General features: G+C 36.5%; 2 long non-coding RNA genes across 2 annotated transcripts; one reads left to right on the top strand and one right to left on the bottom strand.

Annotated features, from left to right (window-relative positions):
• The first annotated feature begins 4,535 nt into the window (after nucleotides 1–4,535).
• LOC131778652 (uncharacterized) lies at nucleotides 4,536–15,403 on the top strand. The gene is made up of 4 exons (XR_009339731.2): nucleotides 4,536–4,628; nucleotides 13,851–13,889; nucleotides 14,046–14,095; nucleotides 15,334–15,403. It is a non-coding gene; the product is annotated as an uncharacterized lncRNA (long non-coding RNA).
• LOC131778653 (uncharacterized) lies at nucleotides 6,185–12,984 on the bottom strand. The gene is made up of 3 exons (XR_009339732.2): nucleotides 12,948–12,984; nucleotides 6,746–6,812; nucleotides 6,185–6,270 (listed from the first exon to the last, which is right to left on the bottom strand). It is a non-coding gene; the product is annotated as an uncharacterized lncRNA (long non-coding RNA).
• Nucleotides 15,404–18,052: the final 2,649 nt, after the last annotated feature.

Raw genomic sequence — 18,052 nt, 5'->3', positions numbered from 1 at the left:
GTGCAAGAATCATTTCTTAATTAGCCTTTCATTCGCTGGTCAGAATATCATTTATGATATTTAACATCAGGAAATATCTATTATAACCTTATTTTGATGCTTCGAACCTCCGAACAGAGACTACCTGCAACGACGCCGCAATTAACCATGACAGATTCCGGGCGAGTTTGCACGAACTCAGAGCAAGACCAAGCCAGGGAATAGGATGGTCGTAGTACGTAGAGCATTTTCCGCAAAATTAATAAGACTTAAATAATTGCGGAAGTCTATAGTCCCACGTAGGACTTAAAATAATAGAAATTTGTCTAATAATTTTTTTTCTTTTGGCAAACATTTAAAAGAACGTCATTACGCACAAACCTTTATCAGTTCTTGCTGAGAGCACGCAGAGACGGAAAAGCGATACGAATAGCGAATACCGAACATGGAAAACTCGTCATAAATCTTACACAAAGTGTTATGTGGTCGGACTCTTCAAAAAAGATGGCGACTGATCATTAAGCTACTTAGAGACACTGAAGTAAGGTTTTTTATTTGTTTCCCTCTCAATTTAAAATCTATAGAATACAAATCCAATAGTTTTGTTTAAAAAATGCGCAGAAACACTTTTTTTCGTTTCTTATAATTGACTAACGTCATTCATGTTGAGAGAAATCGAAACAGTTTAAAGAATCTTCGATAAATCTTAACTGTCATGTCATTTAACCTTTCGGTCGGATCGCCTTTGCGGGTTGACCTGCGGCCAGAATGAAGTCGTTGAATTTCCAATCCATTGCGTAAACGGGTTGCTGCCACTTTTAAGTCGCTTCAAGGCAAAATTTCTTCTAACAGCATCAACACAACATCAGGCAGACTAGAGTTTTTAGAATATCGAGAAATATCAATAAGGAAATTATATACTGAAGTTGATACAATACAAAATTATTTGTTTCCCTCTCAATTTAAAATCTCTAAAATACAAAGCCAATAGTTTAGTTTAAAAATGCGCAGAAACACTTTGTTTTCACTTTTTATTGCCCAACCTCTTTCGTGTTGAAAGAAATTGAGACAGTTTAAGCAATCTTTCATAAATCTTGATTGTCATGTTTATTAGATTTAACCTGTCGGTCGGACCGCCTTTGTGAATTGAAATGCTGCCATAATAAAGTCGTTGAATAACTGATCAATTACGTAAACGGGTTACTGCCACCTTCAAGTCGCTTCAAGGTAGAATTTCTTCTAACAGCATCAACACAATATATACCAGTCGAATGTTGACAATATCGAGAAATATCAATAAGGGAATTATTTATTGCAGGATCCAATACAAAATTTCCCAAAATAACATCATAATAATTGAACGGCAGCCAGTAAGGAGAATTTCTTATGAGATCTTGAGAGAAAAAGGCCGATAAAAGGATTATCACGGCTATCACTGCACTAAAGAATCTATTGAGCATTAGAAAGTGGACCGTGAGTAACTACAATCTTCCGTCATTAGGATTTCGAGTCCTTAACGCGCAGATAGTGTCAAGATTAACTTAGGCATGAGCGGCATGCAGAGATTAGAGTAGGGTAAAGTTAAGTGCGATAGGTTGAATGAATGTGAAATTAGAAACAATTAAGATTTAAATGGCGAATAATGAGATTTGGCCTTTTGTCACCAGCCTCGGAGGCAGGTTCTGGGCGAAAATGCTTGCTAATAGTAAAATGCACTTGCGTTAGTTATAAGACTCGACTCATAGATGCCCGAAAAGGTTATCTGCTGTTTTTTTTTTTTTTTCTTTTTTTTCAAGATGATATTCTTCAGTGATTTACATAGGCATTAATGGAAAAAGAACTCCGAGTACTGCTAGGAGAGGAATGTCGAAATGGGATGCTATTGCACAATAATAATGTAAATGAAGACGTTCAATTTTAATCCTAGTGATTTGTTGTATTTTTTTACTATGAGTCATTAAGGCGGGTATGCAGACGTTTTTATCCTTCTCCGCGAGTGCCTCAAGCACTTGGTCGTTGAGAGTTTTCTATCTTTTCTTTCACGATTCAAATATCATACGACAAGTGAAGAAGGCATGACTTCTCAATTAAAACTCACCTATCGGCCAACGAAAACGCACTCATAAAAAATCGTGTTTTACAGGAGTCGGTAAAATCATTTCTCACTTTGAATTTTTCGGGGTCACACTATACCCTCGTATAGCTATTGTCTTAATCCATTTTGGAAAAAGCGGGTGGGTAAAACATATATTATCTCTCTGGACGTTGAAACATCCTCTCCCCGTGTATTTCCTTAATTGTGGTAACTCACAATGTTTACCCAGTGGCGATCCCAAAAATCCTTTCTAAAATACTGGGATCTCTTTATTAACGACTCGTGCATTGTAAAAAGGCCTACAAAGGCATTCATGTGGGATGCATTGGTCGCTTAATTGGTTGCCACAGTCATGATAGTCCATAAAAACGCAAACATGTTTATGATGGTCCATAAAAACGTAAAAACAACAACAACAACAGACCCAAGCTAATATCTTGCCATCTTGACCGAACAAGCTTGGTAACAAGAATTAAGTTTTGTTACCTAGTGTAAATCGTTGGCTTTAATGTTAATCGAGAGTAACTGGTTTTATCTCCGCTGGGAGAGAAAGCCAACTGTAGGCGCTTCCTCGTTTGACAGATTGAAATAAAACATGTTTTGATAGATTTTCAACAATCCCTATTTGACATTAACTTGAATCAGATGACTATAAACTCACTTGTTTTCAGTTTGGTTAGGCCGGCTCGATAATCGCCAGAATAGCCTCTGCCTTTGCAATCTCTGAGGAAAGAAGCGACTAGCAGTGAAACTACCAGATGACTTCTCGGTGAAAACTTTGGGTGCCTCGAGATACGGCTAACTATTTCGTCAAAAGTTAGCTTTTGGTTTATTAAAGGAATTTCCCTACAGCAACGAAACTCTAGAGAAATGACCGAGCGCGAAGGAATAAAATGCTATGGAATTTTTTGTTCTAATCTTGACCTGAACACCGCAGGCGAGAAACTGTCTTTGTCGGTTTTCGTCGAAATCTTCGTACTCGCAACTTCCATTTCTTATCTACTACTTGAATACGATGTATCACAACTCTCAATAGAGTTTGTTAAAAATTCGTGTCATAGGCACTTTAATTACTCAGTTCTCTGGATCTAATACACAATTCTACTAACATTCAAGCTTATTTCATTCTGTGTGACCCTTTTGTTAATCTCTACGGCTCTCACATCTTGACACACTTCTTCTTCAACCAAGCAAGTTTTACTCTACTATTTTGCAGACTGTCTACATTCTTCCAGTCAGCTTTCCTCTCTCTTCTCTCTACTCTCCTAAGTAAGCTAGAAAGAACAAGCTTTAATAGTCACTACTGACAGATATGGTCGGGTATGCCAGCTGACCCTGGGAGATTGAACATTTTTTGTTAGAACACTAGACTAAAAAATTTCACGAGACTTTCGAAATGAACAACAAAGTATTTAATCACAATGTTTACGCCGGCTCAACAGAATCAACCTCTGATTGCGTTAGCCAAAACATGAACTTTCGTGTAGGTCCAATGCAAGGTCAGTACTCAAAGTAAGCACATCCACCTAAAGAAGTTAGACGAGGCTGTCAGAAGTCGGAAACTCATCCCGCCAGTTTAAACCTAAATAACTTCGGAATTCGAATTCATACATGAAAGGATTAAATCATACTCAACTGATTAGCTAAATGAATAAAGAGGTCAGTTTCTAAAGAAACTGTGGTGCTGGGTCGGTGGGAGAGTATAGCAGGTAATTTAGTGTTAACAACTGAGTTGAAAACGTAAATTAGCCACCGTAAAGGGTAAAAAAGCTGACGTTTCGAGCGTTAGCCCTTCGTCAATCGCGTCATAACATTGTATTTCCGATAACACGCACACAAATCCGCCGGTGAATTTCCCTGCGGTCACAAATGTGATATTCAATGGGTGTAACGTATCTCTGGACCTATCCATTGATTGATTGATTGATGAATTGGGCGAGTGAGTGAGTGAGTGAGTGAGTAGGTGAGTGAGTAGTGATTGATGATGTGACTGCTTGGCCGCCTGACTATCAATGAGTCAAACTCATTTTATACGCTCCATGAGAATCTGAGTAAGCCATGATATATCGTCACAAGATATCCACTCTCGCTTTATCAAAGCTGATTTATAATCTATGGCGTAACATACCGTTCAAAATTCAGTCAGGGTATTTTCCCTATCGAAAAATTAATTTTCGTGTCGGAAATCAATTAACAGGGTCCGTTATTGTTGGCCACTTTCAGACCTACTCATTGTCTGCTATTTTCCGTGTCTGATATTATTTCCCATGTCTGTATTTACTATTTAAATGGATTTCGACTTATCACCGTGCTTTATATTAAGACTTATCGAGAATCGAGGCCTATAATAACCTACATCACTAATCGAGTGTTTGATCGAGTTTGATTAATTCCTCAATCACGAGTCGGATTATCCAGGGTTGACTCCGTCCCAGACCTCCCACGGTACACCGTTGGCTAGGGGTAGTTGTTCACTTAGTTTACAAAAAACGATAAGCACCACTTCTTCGCAAGTGTTGAAGCAAGCACTGATTTGGAGGTTATGACTGTTGAGGTAGGGTTATGAAATCTCTACTCGTAGTATGCACATAGAATCTAGCCACTAGTTATGTTATACCTTTGTGTAGCAAACTCTTGAACTTTGTGTACCTGGCACACGCGGTTACATAAGCTGATAATTGAAAGCCGAAACACATAAAATGTACGAATATTGTGTGCTTGTACATTAGTTTTAAACCAAAAAAATTGTCGTATTTTTCACAAATCTAGCCTTCTACGGCTCAATGAACGTCAAACTAAATATTATGCAGTTGCTGTTGCTCAGTAAATGCGTAATTTGACAGCACTATCTCAAGCACGGTCTACGAAAATGCTAAATTTCGGTTATCATTCACTGTTTCCATCAGTGAACCCTTAAAACCCCCAAATTGCGACTGGCTTCTCCTTTCTGCTTACAGTATCACCCTTGGATCAAATGTAAAAGTCAAGACAATGGTGGAAATTAACTCCAATTTAAGAAGCTCCTGATTGTCAAACAAATTCTCCTTGTCTGTACTATAAGAAATGGGATCCAAGGGATGCAAAGAAGACAGGGTACAGAATATGACTGACAATGTAAGAGTGTAAAGGGTTAACCACTTGACCAGCTCAAACTAAGCAAGGGATCAGTAACCACTCAACTGGAATTCAATGTATAAAGCCCATCTTTTATTTTAAAACAGCAAGGTTAATGACATGTTATGGGCTCTCTTTCTTTTGTATTAATGGTTGTGTATTTAAAGCAAAAAGTTGTCTTGCAAACAGAGTACAATTCAGCGGACATCAGGTAAAAATCTTAAATAAAAAGAACGACATTAAACATCATCATCAGTGAAAAAATCTTAATTTACACCTGTTGCTTTGAAATCAAACTAAACAAATTGTACAATGACATTCAGTATTTTAGAGAGGTGATAATAAATTAATTCCCTACGAGTGAGATATAAAAACAATGCATTAACCCTTTAACTCCTGGAAGTGATTAACACAAAACTTCTCCCTACAATATCCATACATTATTCAGCAAACAGATAATGTGAATATTCAATATTGTCAGGTTGAAGCTGCTATCTTGATCTAGCAGCAAGTTCTCATAACTAATTAGCGAGGAAATGAGTAGCAGCTAGAGGGGAAAATTAACTATCAGATCTTGGGATTTAAAGGGTTAAGACTCTTGATTTCAGTTCATTAAATGTTGTAGCCAAAATGTGAGGGAGCAAGTCGCAGTACGACTCGTTCTCTCACATTTGTGTTGTACAACTAGCTAAGGTCCATACAAAGTTTCCTTTTTTCAAGTTTACTTTAGAGAAAAATAGCTAAAAAATGTTTTAATGGAAATACATATATATAGATGGTCACTTGCAATAAAACCTAACATAGATTTTCCTACTTATTAGTTTTACTTTTCTTTTTTTCTTTAGCTCTTAGCCTTCTCATTTGACGTCTACTTATTTTGTTCATTTCAATGTCATCTTCTTTGGCTTTCATTTTTTTTGCATTTAAGTTTGACTTGTTATTGTCTTCTGGTTTTCTCTTTCTTTTCCTCTTTTTGTCATCTGTGTCTTTTGATTCCCCTTTTGTTGCCTTTTTGTCCAGTTCTTTTATTCTCTTGTTCATCTTCTTAACTTTCTTTCCAATGCTCTTGTTACTATCATCTGCTAAATTGAACTTTTAAAGTATTGTTAAACTAATATGTAATGTTATTTACTTGTATTTCTTCAATCAAGTCCTGGCTATTGACCACACTATTTTTGTGGTCACCCTGATTATAGAAGTTTGAAAAACTGATGACCTGAACTTCTTAATGATGAGGACATTCTTTAATGTATACCAAAGTCAAATAATATTCCAATATTGGGAAAAAATCTTAATATTTTCTGTGTACATCTACTTGTAACTATCCAATTATAATGGTGGAGCACATCTATTTTTCACTCTTTTTAAAAAAGATGAAAAATGGGTCATTAACACCATTTTAGTGTACAATTTTATTAATTTAATTTAGTATACAAACTTTCCGGGTTACTTTACTTTCAGTAGTAATGGTGTTGTTTGCATTACTCTAAAGCATTCAAGTTAGATAAGAGGTGAAAAGCACTTGCAAGGCTAGAACAAAAACCAATCAAAACATACCTCTGGTCTCAATGGTTGAATTAAGATCTTTGTCAGTTTGTAAAGGGCCAGTTCCTTTGAATGACACCTGGAAGGAAATAGGAGAAGAGTAGAAGCATCCCTGGCTCAAAGAATCATTGATTACAGAAATAGATTATCTTCATTTGTCTTTCTCTAGGAGAATTTAACGTCCAAGTTTTGTCTAAAAAATGGGAAGTTAAGACTTCTCAGCATTTCTTTCAGTTCCTTAATTCTATTTTAATATTAAAATAAAATATCTTTGAAATGATACAATACTACAACTGATAAGGATACTTAAGTGAGAAAAACACCCCTTTATTCCTAATTCAATGAAACAAGGGTAAATCTGGACTAACAGTGACAATGGCAGAGCCCCTACCAAGGAAAACACCTTGCAACCCTGAAATAGAAGTTGCAAGCTCCAGAGTACAAATACACCTTTCACTACCAAATCTTGGAACTGCAGGTGAGACCTTGCTCTTGTCACACTACCGCACAGGAACACACCTTCAGCCTCTATAGTAGAAGTTGCAAGTTCCAGAGTACAAAAGCACCTTCTGCTGCCAAATCTAGCAATAGAACTCCAGGTGAGACCTTGCAAAGGAACACACCTTTTGCCTCTATAGTAGAAGTTGCAAGCTCTAGAGTACTTAAGCACCTTCCACCGCCAAATCTGCTGATAGAGCTTGAGGTGAGACCTCTCCCTACTTGTACCGACACAGAGGAATACACCTTCCGTCTCTATAGTAGAAGTTGCAAGCTCCAGAGTACTTGAGCACCTTCCGCCACAAAATCTACCCATAGAACTACAGGTGAGTCCTCGCCCAGGGCTGCGGAGGAACACACCCTTTGCCTCTATAGTAGAAGTTGCAAGCTCCAGAGTACAAAAGCACCTTCTGCCGCCAAATCTAGTGATAGAACTCCAAGTGAGACCTCGCACTAGTTGCGGTGCCACAGAGGAAATACCTTCCGCTTCTATAGTAGAATTTGTAAGCTAATGAGTACTTGAGCACCTTCTGCTGCTAAATCTAGCTATAGAACTCCAGGTGAGACCTTGTAGAGGAACACACCTATTGCCTCTATAGTAGAAGTTGCAAGCTCCAGAGTACAAAAGCACCTTTCGCCACCAAATCTAGTTATTCAACTTTAGGTAAAACCTCGCCCTAGTTGTAGCACCACAGAGGACCCTTGCGAACTGAATTCCCAGTTTTCTGGGAATTCCTAGGAATTTCTAGGAATTCCTAGGAATTCTCAAAAATTTCCAATTATGCAAATGACCCTTGCAAACTGAATTCCCAGTTTTCTGGGAATTTCTGGGAATTCCTAGGAATTCTCAAAAATTCCCAACTATGCAAATTAACTCTGATTTAAAAAGCTTGGAATTACTGGGAATTTCTGGGAAAGGAAGACTCCAGTTTTGTGAGGACTTGGAATCCCTAGGAATTCCTAGGAATTCTCAGTTTTACAAACTACCTATAATTTAAGAAGTGTGGAATTTCTGGGAATTGAATTTGAGGCAATTTTAATACCCTGAGGTCCACATAAATTCTAAGAAATTCTCAATACCTTGAATGTGAAGGTTTTAAGAAAAAGAGTAATTTCAGAGGCTTAAAACTTTGGCTCAATAAAAGGTATGCTATACAAAACTTACCAAGAGATATACATACATGTACATGATTATAACTTAAAGATCATGAAATTTAGTACTCAAACTAAGTTTTAGTAAATCTTTACATTAATATGGATTTTCTCATGAACCAGCTGTCAGTTATGTTAAATGGAAATTGCCAACTTCCACAATAATTAACAATAATTACATTGTTATCTTACTTCCCTAACCTACATTACTGGTTGCCTTTGTTAGAAAACCTTGGAACAGTCAAGCTCAGTTGCCTCAAACACTGTCAGAGACTTTTTGTTGACAATACTTTTAGTAGAAATTTCATGCCTTAGACAAACAAATTCAACACCTAATTAATCTTTCTTTTTTCATGATTGTTGTTGCTGCTTTTTTTTCAGTTTTTTGCTCTATTTTCATGACTAATTGCTGTAATTTGTTTTGCTGTTTTTATTCTTACAAAACATTTTTGTAAGAGTTCCAATACTTGTGGATCATCCACACACTTTGCAAACATTTGGCATGCAGACAAGACAGAGGTAGTCAATGTACCCTTTGAGGAAAAACACCTTTTATATGACGTCTTCAATTTACTTTATTTGAAACTCTGATCTGAAAATATTTGTCAACAAGACTTGTTAGTAGTGAGAAGTACCAACCAAGTTTCCTTTCATAACTTAATTTCTTAAATGTCCCAATCACTGGATCTCCCAAAAAAATATTACATCTTTTTATTTTTGATGCAAATTACAAGTCCTTCTTTATATAAAAATGAAAAGTGCTAGTCACACTTCAATAATAACAGCTCTTAAGTTTACTTGTTGTTCTTCTCTATCTGTCAGCTATCAACAAAATTGTTTTCTACTTCGGGCAGTGCATAACTATTTGTGGACCAGAGTTCCAACGCACCTCTGTAATCGCATATAGCTACTCCTGTCTCTTGTACAAATGTTTCTCCTTTGTAAGACGCACTCTACTCTGTTATCAATACTGCTTTAAGTTCAGTGGAAACGACTGACTGAGGAATCGAGATGGCGGTGTTGGAACGTGTTGCTGAACGCTTGTTACGGTCAAGCTTTGTAGATTTAGGTACTGGTACACTGGGATCATCTATGTATCTCTTACACTTCCGAATGTGGTATCCTTCTTTTATAAATATGAGGGTAAAAGACGATTTGTAGTCGCATTCAAAACTGTGATTGGCTTGTGTTATTTCTCACCTTTGCCATTAACACAACTCAAGTGAGTTTCGAGTCTTTGTTTCCTCGACAACTTTCGGCCACAAATCGTGCATTTGTAATACGATCGATTCTTGTCGATTATTTCTACATAGAGTGAGCTCACATCTTTATTTATATCACCAAGCTATCCATCTTCTAGAAGCAGAGAACCGGTCGGAGAAGTCAGAATAATGTTGGGCGCTTCTCTTAACACTGCAATCGGCAAGCCAGCGGATTCACTTTGCTAGCCAATGACAAGTCCTAAAAGATCAACGTGATCATGCCCGTGATCGGAAACAAAGAAGACTCCATTTGGCGCTCATCTTTGAATGTACTTTTCATCGGTTGATCGCTTTTCTCAACTGTTTTGCTTGATATAACATTTATAAAGATAGCTTTTATTGTGGTTCAATGGGAAAACGAGAATAGCGTGAGTGTTGTAAAAGAGAAGAAAGTCGTTGGCGCCGTGGAGTTAGAAGAAGGGACAACAGTTGACATATGGACCGGTACAAACAAGGGTCGAGTGGCCATCTGTAAAGCTACGATTTTGAAAGTTTGTGGTGAGTAAAAATTGCGATATTCGTTGTGATCAAAATCTTATAAAAGAATAGATGTAGCGGGTTGAATTAAGCTTACATAACGCTCGGCGCAACTGAAACTAGAATAATTCTGAGAATCGAATCGGTCACTTGCATGCCGCAGTTTCTTAAGCTTATGCTTTACAATGAAACAAACCTATCAGTAAGGTTTCAAGATTCCTCTAGTCACGTTTGGGAACATTCAAGATTCATAACAAACCTTAGTACATAAAGAAGCCCTCCTTGGTAAAAACACAATAATGTATTCAGCCCTTTTTTAGTAAAATCCATGAGAGAGATGTACTAACTCCAATATAAAAGGCCAACTCGTTGTGAGCCCAGGAAAAAAAATACAAACAGTACAAACAGCAGCTAAGTTTGCAGTTTAGGATAACTTCATTCTAATTTATTGTTACAGTTACAACAAGATTTTAATCAAAAAATCAATTTTATTTGTCTGTAATTAGCCCCTTCACTCCCAAGAATATAACTATATAAATATAACTTAAGATATTGTATTTTATGGAAAAGAATCAACAGATTTTATTCAAAATTTGTGTCAAACCAAATTTAATGATTGATTAGAACTATTTTATATGAATAGCTGTAATTGAGGATTAATCCGTATGAAATTTTCAAGAAAAGAAAAATAAATCAAATTCCATCCTAATATTACCACACATTGATGTTAATAATTAATCAAAAATATTTTACATGTAAGCCTTAATTAAGCTTCTAAATAAATTTCATTGAATACTTGAATTTTTAGCTGGGTTTTTTTAATTTAAAGTATTTATTTTATATCATTAGCCTCAAATTTTTGCTTAAAATTCCCTGTAATTCTTAAACATTCCTAAAAATTCCCAAAAATTCCCAAAAATTCCCAGAAATTCCCAGGAATTTTTTAGATTTACAGCTTTTCAGGGAAAGTCATTGGTTCTCTGAGTAGGAATTCCATGGAATTCCTGGGAATTCCTAGGAATTCCAAGTCCTGTTGGCTATAAACTTGGAATTTCTGGGAATTTCTGGGAATTTCTGGGAATTTCTGGGAATTTCTAGGAATTTCTAGGTTTTTAGAACCAGACTTGCTATGGTTGGGAATTCCTAAGAATTCCTAGGAATTCCCAGTCCGAATTTACCGTGAAAATTCACACCTTTATTCCTAGGAATTCCTAGGATTTTCCTAGGAATTCCTAGGAATTCCAAAAGCCATTTCGCAAGGGGAATACACCTTCCGTCTCTATAGTCAAAGTTGCAAGCTCCAGAGTACTTATGCACCTTCCGCCACAAAATCTACCTATAGAACTTCAGGTGAGTCCTCACCCAGGGCTGCAGAGGAACACACCTTTGCCTCTATAGTAGAAGTTGCAAGCTCCAGAGTACAAAAGCACCTTCCGTTGCTAAATCCAGTCATAGAACTCCAGGTGAAACCTCGCAGAGGAACACGCCTTCTGCCTCTATAGTAGAAATAGCAAGCTCCAGAGTACTTGAGCACCTTCCACTGCTAAATCTAGTAATAGAACACCAGGTGAACCCCTGCCCTAGTTGTGCCGTTACAGACAAATACACCTTTGGCCTCTATAGTAGAAGTTGCAAGCTCCAGAGTACAAAAGCACCTTCCGCTGTCAAATCTAGCAATAGAGCTCTAGGTGAGACCTTGCAAAGAAACACACCATCCACCTCTATAGTACAGGTTGCAAGTTCCAGGTACAAAAGCACCTTCCAACACTAAATCTAGCTGTAAGATTTTCTGAAATACATTGAGTTGAGGAATTTCAGGTGTGTTTTTCTCTAGTTGCAAAAGTACGTAAAGGGACAGATGTCAATGCCCTCCCTATTTCCTTTTCAGTTATCTATAAATGTGTGCATGTGAACCTATTATTAAAGCAATGCTCGCAAAATTGCTCTTGGATTTGGCATTGACAGAAAACACTGTAGATGTTCTCAACAGTAAATTAAAATTTAATCACCAAATGCATTAAAAGACTAACCACGTAAACTTTGAAAACTGTGTGAAGGGGGGAAAAATGACCAGAAGAAAAAAAAATTTGCACTTAAAAAAGTTAAAAACATAGAAGACTGGGGCATTAAAAATAACTAAACGTGCTAAATTTCTCCAATCCACTTAATCTTAAATGCAAAATCTTTACGTTCAATCTCATACTTAAACACTTTTATACACTTTCTGAAAACATCCCTTGTGTTTTCTGTCATTTAAGCAAGGACAGGGTCTTTTTTTATCATCATAGGTGTTCAGGAAATTCATTACTAACTGTAGATGCTTTAATATAACATGAATGTTCACTATAACCTTTCAAAATATCAAGGGATGTACATTATAGGCATTAAAAGGATCTTATAAAGTAAAAGTAATCTATTATAATAGTATTTTATAATAATGATGTTCAATTATATTATCTTGATGAGAACATATGGAATTAGTGACTAACAATATAACCAAGATAATGGTCATCAAATTAACCAGGCTTGTGTGTGTAAGCATCTGTAGCCAAGCAGCTGCTGGCAAATCTAACCCTAGCTAAGGTTTCCTATATCACCTAATCCCAACATTTAACCAGACAAAAAAAAACTGGAATATGTCTGGCTAAAATTACACAGACAGAAAGAATTGCAATCTGCAGGCAACAGATGATACACACATATGGAGGTGTTCTGGTACATGTTATGATAAATGTGGCCATGTGGATGAAGCAGTATGAAAAGTCAGGAGAGATGAAATAGAGTGTTAAAAAGCCTCAACTTGTAAGTACAACATGTGTACTTACTTTTTCTGGGGACTCTGACATGAGTTTTTCCATTTCCTCTTCAGACTGAAAGTAAAGAAAAAAACTTCAACTCAGTTCTAGTCTGACTGGCAAAGAATGTTCAAACATGTAGTTCATTTTAGAGTGTTGCCCAACATACAGTGATTGATGAAAACTGAATATTGCTCACAAGATAACAAAGTTCTCCGAATGGCATTATCAAATAACCTGCAGTTTTTGATTGCAAAAAAAGAAACATGGGGTTTGAACCTAATTCAAGGGTTAAAAATACCACACACCAATACTTGAATTGGTTAATTGATTCAATACCTTTTCTACTAGCCGCAGCACCTCTCCAGGAGGTTTAATAGCCTCTGTTGGAAATACTGTCCTGTTTTCCTGTGTCTCCAGGGAAAAGAACAATGGCTGCATCTGGCTACTCCCAAGCCAGTCATACACCTCCTACAAGTAGTTAATAAAAAATTGCATAATATGAGCTACATGAGGGGATGTGCAGCAGCACTTTTTAAAAGCAAATCTCCTTTCTCATGTTGTGGTGCTATTATAACACTTATAATTTCTTAAAATATCAAAACATTTGGATTATTGTGTACATTATTTTAAAGCTGTATTTGCTTTCAAGGTTATCATGCATACTTACTTGATAGCAACCTCCTCTGTGAAACGTTCTTTTGAACAAACAACTGGGTGTGTAAACTTTAATCTTTACACCATCTTTTGGTCCTTTTCTCATCCGATTTTCTCGCAAATTGCGTATTTCTTCGGCCTGTGTCAGAAACATATTTGTTTTCCATTCATTAAATCTTAAGAGCTACTTGTATCTTGAAAAAGACAACATAATGATGGAAAATGTATACCTTTGAAATATTTTATCTATTTCTTCTTATAATTATGTTTTTCCAGATCTCATTGAGCATGTTTGCTGGCTGTGAGAGTTGAAATGTATGTATAACCCCATTTAAGTAAGCTGCAAAAGGGTTTGCATTATGTGAAAGAGCATTTTAAAACAACACAAATACAGTCTTAATTATTTCAGATATGAAGCACTTACCATATCATTTACGGGGAGGCTTAATTCTCTGTCTTTTCTTTCTGTAGGTTGAAATGTTGGCCTTGCTGCACCTTGTTGTTGGTTCCTCTGTTGTTAAGTAAGAACATTTATAATTAAGATGTAGCTGATACCAAATTTAAGTCTCTAACTTTAAGTGTTATTGACAGAAATATTTGTTTGCAGCTGGTTCTAAAAAGAAATCAATTTTTTCATCATTTGGAATGATGAATTTCCTCAAATGATTTGTAATGGTTGATGCAATCAAATTCTAAATTACCATTCAGTCCTTTTCCCCTTCTTGCTGACTAGTTTGGTGCATATAATTATCAAAAAACATTTAACCTGTTGCCCACTAGCCAATCAATCTATAACTTGTATGTATGAAAATAAAGGCTGTATCAACCACTGTAATAATGAAGGTTAAGGCAGAAGAAGGCTAAAGAAATCTCCTTGTTTTAAGGTAAAAATCTGTTGAAATAACCATACTTTAGAAGCATCTGCTTCCTGAGCTGCATGGCACACCTCATCTTGTTCATTCTGCAAAGCTCATGATTCCAAAATCTTCCTCCTAGCAGTAATCAAATATGTTTAGAGACAATTGACACATTATAGGGTAAAATAAGATAATCTTAAATAAATGCAAATTGGACACTGTAAAGAGTTTCTACGCTTGCCTTTTGAGTGTTAGCCCTTCATCAGAGTGACAGGTATAGTTGATTTCAGGACTTAACAGTTTTTTCTGCGATGCAAGCTTGGTTTAATTTATTTGATTACAACTTGATCCAAGTTATGGCCATTTTTAGGCAAAATGAACACTTTTTTCAGCCTGACAATTATGCAAGCCTGGGCTATTAAAATATGTCCAGTTAGTTGCTCAGTACTGTTGACAACAATTTTTTGAGCACTATTTTGATTACATGAGGTCTTTAATCAATTTTGCCCATGTATCAGACAAAATTGTACCATATTGGAATATCATGGTGCACATAAAATTAAAGCTTTATCCAACAAGAAAGGGACTCCAGAAAGATCTATTACCAGTTGGCATGTGCAATTTCCACGGCTTCTGCTGCCCTTTGCACCGCCTCACTTATTTGGGAAAAGTCAAAAAAGCTCCCTGTAAAAATAACAAAAAAGAAAGTTAATTATAATAGCTTTAGCTTTGATTTTCTTGTTTTGTATGCACTATGAGGAAATACCCATACTTTTGCATCAAGAGAGTTCCTACAGTAACCTTCAAATTTTCAGTTAATGGCTGAGGCTTTTCCAGAATAGAAGTTATCTTAGAGTAAAGCAAAACTCAATTGAATTTTTTACCTGCATATCTCTCCACAGGTGTGGGTTGGCTTGACCCCCCCATGGATGGTGTACACAGAATAATCTGAGGTGCACCAAGAGTTTGGCCACCAAGTGCCTGCATGGCTAGAAACAGAAAAAAAATCATTTAATTTCCTCCTAATGGTAAAACTAGCTTGCGATCTACACAATTTATGTAAAAGCTTAATATCATTTTTGGTGTTTGGTTACTGCATTTCCTTGATTAAGTGCCCATGCCCTAATAAATGCCCCCTCCTCTGAATAAAAAGCCACCCCTTGAGCCTAAATGTCATTTATGACGGCATTATTCAGGTCACTGTATAACCAAAAAATAAGAAATTTGAAATGCTTAAGGAATACAGAGTGGGAGATGTGGTAACTGAACAGTATGTATGGGTATGGATACATATATAGAAAATAGAGATATTGAAAAACATTCCCGATACTTATTAAAATGATAATCATAGCTACCTCAACATGTCTCTCTCTGCAGAAGAGAGAGTGTGTGAAGCCTTTAAAATCACAATCACCGCCATCTGAAGGCCTCTTTTAATGTGATAACAAAGCTAAAAGGAGAAAGAATATCTCATTGTGTAAAGCATACCTGCTTGAAAAAAGTCAGGAAAAGGCTGACCCTCTGTGGCAGTACAGACTGGGTACAGCAAGGTCCATACAAAAACAACTAAGGGACAATATTCCTCAGTATGGCTTGAGCTAGTGATGTTAGTAAGTAGATTAGTATATGGTTCTTGGAAAATATATGTTTACTTTGAATTTTTGCGGTTTTCGAGAAAAAGAAAATGATACAGCACAGCTTATGTCTGTTTCCGTGGAAACTGACTCCACCAGAAAAAATACCAACCAAGCAAGAACCAATCAGAACCCTTGGAGTTACATCAAGACTACCACACCACATAGTAATATATGATTACAATGAATCCAAACTTCTAGCATACTGCATATTTTGAAAACACCTTTATAAAAATAATTATTTTCAGGTTTTTTTTACCGGTTACATTTACTAGAGCTATGGTATAATGTCAACTGGCTTACAGCTTTGAATGGGATTCCAATGAAGGAAACTCCAGGACAAATATTTGCGGTAGTTAAATGAAATACGGTTTGGCAAAAACCATCTGTACACAATCCTGCAAAGGTAAAAGTTAATGTCTACTTTAGAGCTCATCTGATCCCACTGCCACTCAGAGTGTTATTATATAGCTCTTACTCCCAAACCCCCATCCCCCATACAACCATATTTAGGTCAGTTTTCCATTCTATGCTCATAGTAAATAGGGGCACTATTGAAGTTAGAACTGAAGAGATTTTAAGAGAAACTATCAAATGGTTCACAATGGGTGATGTTCTTAGAATGGACATATGTATGAAGTCAAATGCAGCCATAAGCTATATATGCAATGGAGATGGTAACAGTTGTGTCATGGGAAAGTAGAACAAAAAATTTCTTTCTTGCTACAACTACTAACGATAAGCTACAAATGTATCCTGAAATTATCTTATACGCTAAAACCTCCCTTTATGTATTGATTTCGTGGTACCTGAGTATTTAAGTCTAGAGTCCGAGAGCTTGAAAGTCACTGAACCCACTGCAAAATGAAGGGGAAAACACAAGTTAATTGAGTATCAAATGAAAGAGAGAAGAAAGGAAATTAAAACATGAGAAAGCAGACCAAGCATTGGCTTAAATTATCTTTTGTTGATTCGAATTTCAAACAATATACATGAAGTTCCTGGACGCTGGTCGCCATGATATTGGGGCCCAAGTTCACCTGACAAGATAATTGTGAGATTCAGTGGTTTAACTAAGGGAGTAATGTTGCTGCTGATTGGATGTAAGACTGGTGGTCAGTTTGAGTTCAAATCCAGTATCTGGAAACTATAAAGTCATGTACAAATGTTTTTTCATGATCTTGCTGATTTTAATTCAATTGTCCCTAAATGGAATATGAAAGCCAGAACCTTACAATCATATCCAATATCAACATAGAAGGTTATGAGAAGTTACATAATTACGAACTTAATCAAAGGTTAAGAGAATGGTACCTTTCTCCAGCTGACTCTGTGTGGAAGTTGAAGGAGCTTGTACACCTGGACATGAGACAGATTACTAATTAATTCAATTTGAAACTAGGTATGCAGCATTCAGCAATTACTGACTCAGCAGACATGGCTACAAACATCTCATCTAATCAGTGCAAGTGCTTTATTTACCCTACTAAGTACAATTGGATAAATGTATCTAATCCTTCTACAAACACTGTAATGTTGAAGTTTGGTCAATAACTGGCTCTTTGTTATCTTGACTTACAGCTATGGCTGAAATTTTTGCCAGATGTGAATCAGGATTATGGAAATAAGGACATCAAGCATTCAAGTGCCATCAAGAAGATACATTTCTCATTCCTTTTACTATGGCAATCACTTGTGATTCAGTATTTACCTTGATTTGGGGTGGTGATTTCCCTTTGTCCCAAGTCAGGTGGAGAGTTAACTGTTTGGCTCCCCCCTGCGACAGTGGCAGACAGGAACACCCTAGTGCTGGCCTGTTTATATTGTTTGCGGATTAAATCTGCAGACAAATTGCTGCCAACTTTATACAGTTGATGATTTCCACTTGGCTTTGCTTTGTAATAATCAAGGTATCTACGGATAAAAAGCACAGGTACCAAGATGACTTATTAACAATATGTAAAAGAAATCGAACCAGGGAACTTAC

This window comes from Pocillopora verrucosa, chromosome 12 (assembly GCF_036669915.1).
Source record: "Pocillopora verrucosa isolate sample1 chromosome 12, ASM3666991v2, whole genome shotgun sequence".
NCBI classification, from domain to species: Eukaryota; Metazoa; Cnidaria; class Anthozoa; order Scleractinia; family Pocilloporidae; genus Pocillopora; species Pocillopora verrucosa.
Note: the sequence above shows the minus strand (reverse complement) of the source record. Positions and strands in the feature narration are given on the sequence as shown.